This window comes from Poromitra crassiceps (assembly GCF_964638095.1).
Source record: "Poromitra crassiceps genome assembly, chromosome: 18".
NCBI classification, from domain to species: Eukaryota; Metazoa; Chordata; class Actinopteri; order Beryciformes; family Melamphaidae; genus Poromitra; species Poromitra crassiceps.
In genome coordinates, this window is record NC_139636.1 from 11,755,984 (window position 1) to 11,765,562 (window position 9,579).

Genomic DNA, 9,579 nt, shown 5'->3' on the forward strand with positions numbered 1-9,579 from the left:
AATGGTTAAAGTGACTGTTCTGCCTGTTTGATTGAATTTCACAAAACTGCGATTATCTCAGCTTCCTGTCTCAGACACTGAAACCATGCTGTACTCAACGGCTAATATCTACATAACTACTAACTCTACAAACTAACTCTTTTAGACAGAGAAAGCACACATTCTATTAGTACTTTTGTGAACTTCGTGTTCACAAAGTCCAAGCAGAAAATTATCCTCGGCTCTTGTAAAATGAGCCAGAATCCTCAAAAAACGGCTTGGCAGAAGCTACCTACAGTAAAAAAAAAATGGCTGGCAGTGAATGTGTTAAGTGATATAATTGAATGGGTGTCATCAGTAAAGATGTCATCTGGTGATGTATGATAGACTTTGATGATGTCATAGTCATTGTGAAATCATCAGCGATGTCATAAATCCTTCCCTGCAGAGGCTACCGCTGAACCAACATCAAAACTAGATTATTACTTTCTGTCTCTGAATAACTACGTTAAACGATGGCCTTCGAGAAGGAGACAGTTGCAGCGAAAGAGGCTAGAAGACGAGAACGTCAAGCGGTCTTGGATAACCGAGACACGGACCTTGGCTTCGGTGTGGGGCTTATTGTGATCCTGTCATACATACTGTTGGCGGTTACCTTTCCATTCTCCATATGGATGTGCATCCATATTGTGAAAGAGTATGAACGGGCCATCATCTTTCGCCTGGGGCGCATTCTGCGAGGACCCAGAGGACCAGGGGTGTTATTCCTCCTGCCCTGCACTGACAACCTCATCTGCGTGGACATGCGCACCACCACTTTCGACATCCCTCCACAAGAAGTGTTGACTAAGGACAGCGTGACTGTGCGTGTCGATGGTGTATTGTACTACCGGGTCCTGAATCCCCTCCTGTCTGTGGCCAACATCACCAACGCGAATGAAGCCACCCGCCTGTTGGCCCAGACGACCCTGCGGAACGTCCTGGGTACCAAGACCCTGGCCGACATCCTGTCTGAACGTGAGGGGATCGCACGCAGTATGCAGTCCACTCTGGACGATGCTACAGAGGAATGGGGCATCAAGGTTGAGCGGGTGGACATCAAGGACGTCAAGCTGCCGTTTGAGCTGCAGAGAGCAATGGCAGCCGAGGCGGAGGCGACACGCGAGGCCAGAGCCAAGGTGATCGCTGCAGAGGGAGAGATGAACGCGTCGCGGGCGCTGAGGGATGCGTCCCTGGTGATCTCCGAGTCTCCGTCCGCTCTGCAGCTGCGCTACCTGCAGACGCTCAACACCATCGCCGCGGAGAAAAACTCCACCATCATTTTCCCACTGCCGCTGGAGATGATGCAGGCCTTCAGACACTGAGGAGGATGCTACCTGATTTCTGGGCAGCAAAGTCAGCTTTCAAGACACAGGACACAGTGCCCCTGGCCTGGAACCTGCCTTTCCACGATTTCTGAGCACCAATGTCAGCTTCCAAGACCCAGGACAGTGCAGTGCCCCTGGCCTCGTGCCTGCCGCTACACGATTGCTGACCATGTACACCTGCACGATATGCAGGTGTACATGGTCAGCAATCGTGTGTCTACGTGCCGACAAGGTGAGGTTAGGGAGAAACAGCCATCGAGGAGAGTGCAGAGGGGAGAATCGCCGCCCACACAGCGAGCCTCTAGGACAGCTGATTGAGGGGAGGTACGTCCCAGTCTGTGTCACTCATCAGCTTGAATTACCCACACCTGTGTTGGCTTGTTACACAGCTGCCGGCAGGTATAAAAGACGGGCGGCGTCTCCCCACACCGTTGCTCACCAGGATGGGAATTACACGGAGGCCATCAGGCCATGGCCTGTGTTGCCCCTCCCTCTGGCCGTGATGCCCTGAGATCCCTGAGGCCACCTTGGCAGCAGTGCCCTGCTACCAGCCTGCTGCTTTAAAAGCATCAGTGGTCTTAGTATAATGTAGCCTGCCCTATGCAAAGGATGTGTCATTGGCTCATTTTAACACACATTTCAGAAATGAATCGCTCTTCACGATGTCAATGGAGCAATGCCTTTGTGCCCTGGCATGTGGCATTGTTTCCTAAAAGAATGTGTGAGGCCGAAGGCCAGATGGCCTTGCCCCTAAAATGACGAAATTCCCACCCTGTTGCTCACTCTCCTCGGTGAAGCACCTGGTCGGGGCGGTAAGTTAGACCCTCCACTCATTCCTCAGTGTGTTGGTGTTTAAGCTAAAGACTGCTTGTTTGTCTTCTGTAGGCAATCTGATGACTCTTAAGTCTCTTCCTGAAAAAAGAGGAAGAATAACCTGGGACTTAAGCTCTTAACTAAGAAGACGGAAACTATTGGAAGTTCATTCAAGAACACTCAAGTCATAGAATTAACCATTTATTGTATTATGAATACAATGCATACAATTATGTTTGGCGTTGAAGGCTCCGCTCTTAGAATTAATTTAATATTTAATTTAATATTTAATTAATTTAATTCTCCCTGAACTCGGCTCAGCAAGCATGCTACGCCGAGCAGGAAGACAAAGCAGAATCCCCCATGGGAATAAAATATTCCAGATACATTTAAACCATGGAAAGTAAGAGAGGGAGCCTAAAAGCAAGACATGGAAACACGTTCATTTTTTGAGCCATGCAGACTCCAGAGCTACAATACATGATAGCATTTGATCTAAAAGGTGGAGGTTGGGGTGGAGGTGGCAAAGCGTTGCCAGCAGCCGCACGATCCAGCAAGGATCCAGCAAGGTGGGGAACAGATCAGTGAGTGAGAGGCTGCCCTATTTAAACAGACCGCCTTATTGTGAGAATGACTGTGATTGGAGAATTGGTTAAACGGTGAACCAAACAGAGGCTGACAGCTGGTACAGCTGGGGCGTAGACTATGACATCATGTCTTGAATGAACTAACGCAGGCTTCATTTCATGTTTCAGTTGCGTTATCCCCCCCCTCAATTTTTTGGTTAACCAATCCCTAATTAAACTAGAACGACGGCACCGCGGATTTATGCCATTAGTTAATTCTTGAGTCCAAATCGCCATTTGAGGCAAATTGGAAGAAATTCCATCAAGGCACTCCTGAGATGTTACAGAGCGTGGAAATTGGGTGTGTGATGTCACAGTGACCTTGAACTTTGACCTTTAACCATCAAAATCTAATCAGTTCATCCTTGAGTCCAAGTCGATGTTTGAGGCAAATTTGATGAAACTCCGTCAAGGCATTCCTGAGATATTGCGTTAACAAGCTTGAAAATGGCGTTCGAGAGGTCACAGTGACCTTGACCTTTGACCACCAAAATCTAATCAGATCGTCCTAGAGTCTAAGTGGATGTTTAAGGCAAATGTGATGAAATTCTGTCAAGGCGTTCCTCGAACATCGGACGGACGGACGGACGGACGGACGGACATATGTACGTACGTACGGACGGACATATGTACGTACGGGCAACCCGGATCCCTAATGCCTCCGGCCTGGCTATCGCCGGCGGAGGCATAATAACAAACTTACTGCAATGCCCTGCCTCCGTGTTTGTGATTTGGGAAAAAACCTCTACCATGATGTTCAGTGTTCACAATATACACACACACACACACACACACACACACACACACGCGCGCGCGCACACGCATTTACACTCATTAGTTCAGGCCCTGTGTCCACTGTGTCTCAAAAGGTGAGCAGGCACAGTGAATGAATGAATCTTGGCACCGATACTGGTCTCCAGCATCCAAGGCAAGGTAAGTGTACACACCCGTCTGCCACCCTGGCCAAACCCCTACTGCCCACCGCTTTTGTTAGAAAGGTTCCAATTGTGTGTTTGTATACGGTATAATTATAAATGAGGGATAGAGTGAGGGACAGAAAGGGCTATGGTTTTGCATTCTATTATTTCCTTGTATACTATTTTTGAGTTTTGTGACTATTATTTTCCAGCCCCTTGGAAGTGATACGACATTCTGCTGATATTGGTGTTCATTCCCTATTCAAATTTATACGTATGCTGTGTCTAAAGATGTCAATATTTTCTTTGATATTTGATACTTTTTTTACATGTTGAAACCTAATGCAAGCGAACCTCGAGTCGAGTGCACCCATGAATTTGTCTAAAAACACGATATGACCTGACGGAAATCCATTTGAGCATTGAAACTTCAGACAAGCATAAAACAACTTACGAGACCTTCATCACTGGACTTCTGTAATGTTATTCTACAGTTTGGCTCTGCACCAAATACAGTGGATGTGTGTAAGTCCTATGATTGCAAATGGCCCATAACTGTTGTGGATAATGCATTATCAGTGATGACATAAAGCACTGATGATGTCATAGACCTTATATGCTAGGGATGTCATAGACATTGTGGCATCATCAGTTGCTTGTTATGTAATGTGTATTGTTGTCTTGGACCCCAGGAAGACTAGCTGTTGTCTAGGTGTCAGCTAATGCCTGGGGATACATTTAATAATAAACAAATAAACAAATCAGTGTTGTCATGTTGGTCCTTGTTCAAAATAAGGAGGTAAAGACTGAAACTTTATTTTATTTTTCCACCCCATATATTTGCTGTTGAAATTTTCCCACTGGGATCATTAAAGTTTAATCTTATATTAAGCTGTTTTGGCCAAAGAGTGGCCTTCCTCACAAAACGAGTTTTTGCCAACAACCACCACAAGATAGAATCAGATATATTGAAATAAATCAAAATCGAAAACACAATGTACCGTAGTCACTGGATTATAGAGATGCACTTTCTGTAAGTTCCAATATCAGCGAGCAAAAAGTTTGATTTTGTTCAATCTACTGTAAGCCATTTGATAATAGGTTGACTATGACTAATGTCTCAATCTGAGGCGCACGCACATGCACACGCACACACACACACACACACACGCACGCACGCACGCACGCACGCGCACGCACACACACACACACACACACACACACACACACACACACACACACACACACACACACACACACACACACACACACACACACAGTACAATCTCCAATCCAATACTGAGCTGCACTATGGCATCACAGAAGTGTTCATATTTCTCTGAATCCAATCAAGTAGCCGAATGATTAACTGTTGGTTGAACAAATTCTAATTTCTGATCAATGATAGTGGGTGAAAAGTCATGGTTGGCAGACCTGGCAGTCTGTCATTACATCCACCAGTCAGTCAATAATATCAGTGAGCTAGTGTGTCAAGCAAGGGTCCATAGCCAGTCAATCAGCCAGTCAGCCAATCATTCGATCAATCATTCAAACAGCAATGTTTGTTACAGTCAGTCAGTTATCACCTCATTTCAAAATGCAAGCTACAGTAGGATCAAATTTGAAAAGCGACTGAGCTCCATTTCCATTCACACAATCCATCCGTGCATCCAGTTTCAAGCCACTTCTCCAGGTCAGGGTCATGTCCAGTTTCAAGCCACTTCTCCAGGTCAGGGTCATGTGCATCCAGTTTCAAGCCACTTCTCCAGGTCAGGGTCATGTCCAGTTTCAAGCCACTTCTCCAGGTCAGGGTCATGTCCAGTTTCAAGCCACTTCTCCAGGTCAGGGTCATGTGCATCCAGTTTCAAGCCACTTCTCCAGGTCAGGGTCATGAAAGCAGAGCAGCCTAAAGAACCTTTTTCCCAGCATATCCTGGACCCAACCCCCAATGTCTTCAGACCCTGAAAACGCCCCAGCTAGTCATTTTGGCTGGTCCTAGAAGTTAATAGTCCACCGTTTCTAAAGTCTAAAGTCTAAATACAAAAACAGTCTAAATAGCAACTTGCGCCCCAACTTTCCAGTAATTTTCCACTGGTGTAAGACGAGTTGACGTCTTCTATGCAGTGTAACGTTATTAGCAAATAGCCGAAATGGATGCGGAAAAGGAAGTGACGGTGGCTTTTCCGTCACTTCCGCTTTCCTTTTCGGCGTCCGTTTCGGCTATTTGCTAATAACCTTAACGCATAAACACACTGCATAGAAGACGTCAACTCGTCTGACAACAACAGTGGAAAAATGACTCTAGTCGCGGCGCAAGTTGCTATTTAGACAGTGTAACAGTGGAGCACGGACGTGGAAAAGGAGGTGACGGCGGCAGGAGAGGCATGCTGTACTGGACAAAAGGCAACCTAAAATACATGAGTTCAGAATGATTAGTTAAAAGAGAAAGAAAAAAGTAGAGCAGACAAGAAGAAAAAAATATCACAATACAAAAGGAAATCACAGCAAATCAAGAACACTTGATTATTCCCCCATAAATTTGCAAAAACACACTCACAAAAAAACAGTGTCCTCTTTATGTTTATAGGCCTAGTGTATTTTAGCATCTTTAGTGACTTATAATAAGTGGACTGGACAGTAGATTAAGCTTTGATTCCTGTATCACCAGTTTTACTGTCACCACAAGCAGCCAATAACAAGGAGTGCAGCAAGAGCAAAAACACAACAGAGCCAAGCCAGAACAAGTAAAGTGCAACATTCATACGCTCCAGAAAGCAAGTGAAAACCAAGCTATTAAAAATATGTATTTTATTTTATACTGTTCTCTTTAGCTAACAGGCGAAACCACCACCCATAGATGACATCAATCTGTTGTAAATGTCATGACTTCTTAATGTACCTATGACCATAATGCATTATGGATGAACCATTGATTCCTAATGGCTAGTTAATGTACTGCATGTGACCAGGCTGTGGTTTCATGATAGATGGATAGAAACTACATCTCTCTCTCTCTCTATCTCCCCCCATATCTCCCCCTCTCTCTCCCTCCTCTCTCTCCCCCTCTCTCTCCCTCTGTCCCTCTGTCCCTCTCTCTCCCTCTCTCTCACTTGCTCGCTCACTTGCACTCTCTCTCTCACACACACACAGACACACACACACACACACACGCACGCACGCACGCACACACACACACACACACACACACACACACACACACACACACACACAAACACACACACACACACACACACACACACACACACACACACACTTAATCACATGGCCTTAGGCCTACTCATTGCTTGCTTTCTCTCTTTCTCGGCAGCCCTGTTTCTGTCTTTCTCCATTTCATTTTACGAAGTTGATTCACAGTGTGTATGTGTGTGTGTGTGTGTGTGTGTGTATGCGCGTGTACACACACACAAACACACACACACACACACACACACACACACACACACACACGCATGCACGTGCACACAGGTTGTAACACAGAAAAAAGGAAAAACCTTGTTCATTCTGACGCAAGCCATTACTGGTAAGGTACTGTAGTCCTGATACAACAGTCATTGTCTTACTCATCTATCATCCACAGAATTAGTAGTAGCCTACCAACTGACAATAATAGCTTAAAGTGTCACATCCAAACGTCAAATTACTGTACACTATTGTCCTTGATATTGTAGTACTGCAAACTTATTTCATGATAATGAAATTTATTAAATTAGTTTTCTTTTTGATTTAGAGGACATGTCAAAAATGAGATGATTCAGCTCACGGGTATTTTGACAATTCAGAACATTATCCACCATTTATTAAAGGTCCCATTCCGTGCAAAAGCTGTTTTTACTTGTAAATGCATATATACTGCTGTCATCCCTCCCTGTAATGAGTGGTCACAACCTCAGAACTGCCACAGTTGGATTTGTCCCTATCCAGCTTCCCCCTGCAGTCTCCTTCAAGCCACGCCCCCTTACACTCTGTTCCCCCAGACGGGTTAATGTGACGTCACGCGGGTCCTTAAGCATACTGCGCGCGGTCTCTCTCACACAAGCTACCTGCACCATTTTGTCTATAGCCACAAAATTAACACTTCTAGCTGGAGCGACGCCAACTGTACGTGATCCAGCAACTGCGGAGGTGCATTCGGTAAGTCTAGGCATTTTGAGATGTCCTCTTTAGCGTAGCAACCGTTAAGTTAGCGATAGCTCGTTGCTAACGTTAGTTGTGGACACAACCTAGCGTGCTGGTCCACGGACGCTAATCTGATTGGCCGCTGGGAGCCTGGGGTGGGCTCTCCCTCAGCGGCCAATGGGAACTGTTAGTTCTGAATATATTATAGAAACAGACCATTCTTGGGAAGCGACGAGATGAGGAAGTGACAACTCCGTCAGAACGAACGGGGTTGCTATATTTTCGACAAATTAATCCAGAATCATGTTTTATGGACCAGAGACACACGTTTTTAAGAGGTTACAGCTGCACGAATTGGGACCTTTAAATTATTGACTCCTACAATAATACCCAATACTGAGCTCGACCCCCTTTTGCATAATACATCTCTCATAGTTTCAAGGCTACAAAATCCCTCTTCAACCTCCCATCTATCTCCATATATACGTTTCAAGACCCAAGTAGTTTTAAGTCTGCATATCTTTCTGTATGTTTCTGTACATTCAGTTGGTAGCCTACCAAGCGGCAACCTCCTCTTGGAAAATGGAGTCAATGCAGAAGTACCCAAAACCACAGTCCCTCAAATGGCCACTTGAGGCTGGCTGCAAAAGCGAGTCATTCCCCAACCCCCCCATGTATGCATGACTTTACAACAGAAATAACCATGTTTACATCCCGGTTCAGCTGTCTGTCGCTAATTTCACTGTTCATGACAACTGCTGTACGGGGGTGAATTTTTATATAGGCCTTTTGTCTATGGCTGCAAAGAGAAGTCTGATTGTATAGAAGTCAATGGGAAAGTGACGCGTGATTTCTAACCCCACATAGGATAAGCAATAACCACGCCCTGTGGCGCCGGGATTGGCCAGGAGCAACACTGGAGGGCAGGCAGCCCAGCGATTTCATGAACCAACTGAATAGCTCTTGAGAACGGACAGCGATTACGAGAGTGGACATTGAGAGACATTGAAATGAATTATGGTCACCTACCTTCCTTAGCATAGTAATAATAATAATAATAATAAGCATAATAATTGTAATCTACACAATGTACACAATCTACAAAAACATGCAATAATATAAACGGTGTTGTGTTCACGTTCATAGCTCATATAATATAATGTATCATATCGTTAATTTCAAGCTCAATTCTTACCCAGAGAAAAGGTACAGCACTGAAAATGTAACAAGCAATAGTGTTTTAAACATCTTTATTTTAAAAGATGAAAAAACCCAGGTGCTTTAGTCCCAAGCTTCAATGCTCCTGGCCAATCCCGGCGCCACAGGGCGTGGTTATTGCTTATCCTATGTGGGGTTAGAAATCACGCGAAAGTGACCCTACTTCTCACTTGATTTCTGACCTCAGTAAACACTTTCCTATAGTCTCGCTTGTCCGACTATTTCCACACTTGGTTTCGAGGAGAGAGTCTGACTCAACTCTCTCATTCTGCTAGAGCAGAAAAAGGCTCTGTTATCTTCACAAGCATCCACTGACAGTACCGAGCAGGCCTGCTTTATTGCACAATCCAAATCTTCCTCAAACCTTGCCGTTTTCAGCATGTAGGTTGCTGTTTGGTTTTCTGAGAATAAAATGTTATTCCTGAGGTACTTGGTGCATCTCTTCTTCCCTGCGCTATTCTGAATTTCTGACGCAATATCTCAAAATGACACAGGGATACAGCAATTATTATTATTATTATT

The 9,579-nt window shown here is 44.9% G+C and overlaps 1 pseudogene across 1 annotated transcript; it reads left to right on the forward strand.

Annotated features, from left to right (window-relative positions):
• The first annotated feature begins 494 nt into the window (after positions 1-494).
• Positions 495-1,343, forward strand: LOC310792930 (stomatin pseudogene; annotated as a pseudogene). Its single transcript has one exon. The product of its transcript is annotated as a stomatin pseudogene (transcript).
• The last annotated feature ends 8,236 nt before the right edge of the window (positions 1,344-9,579 follow it).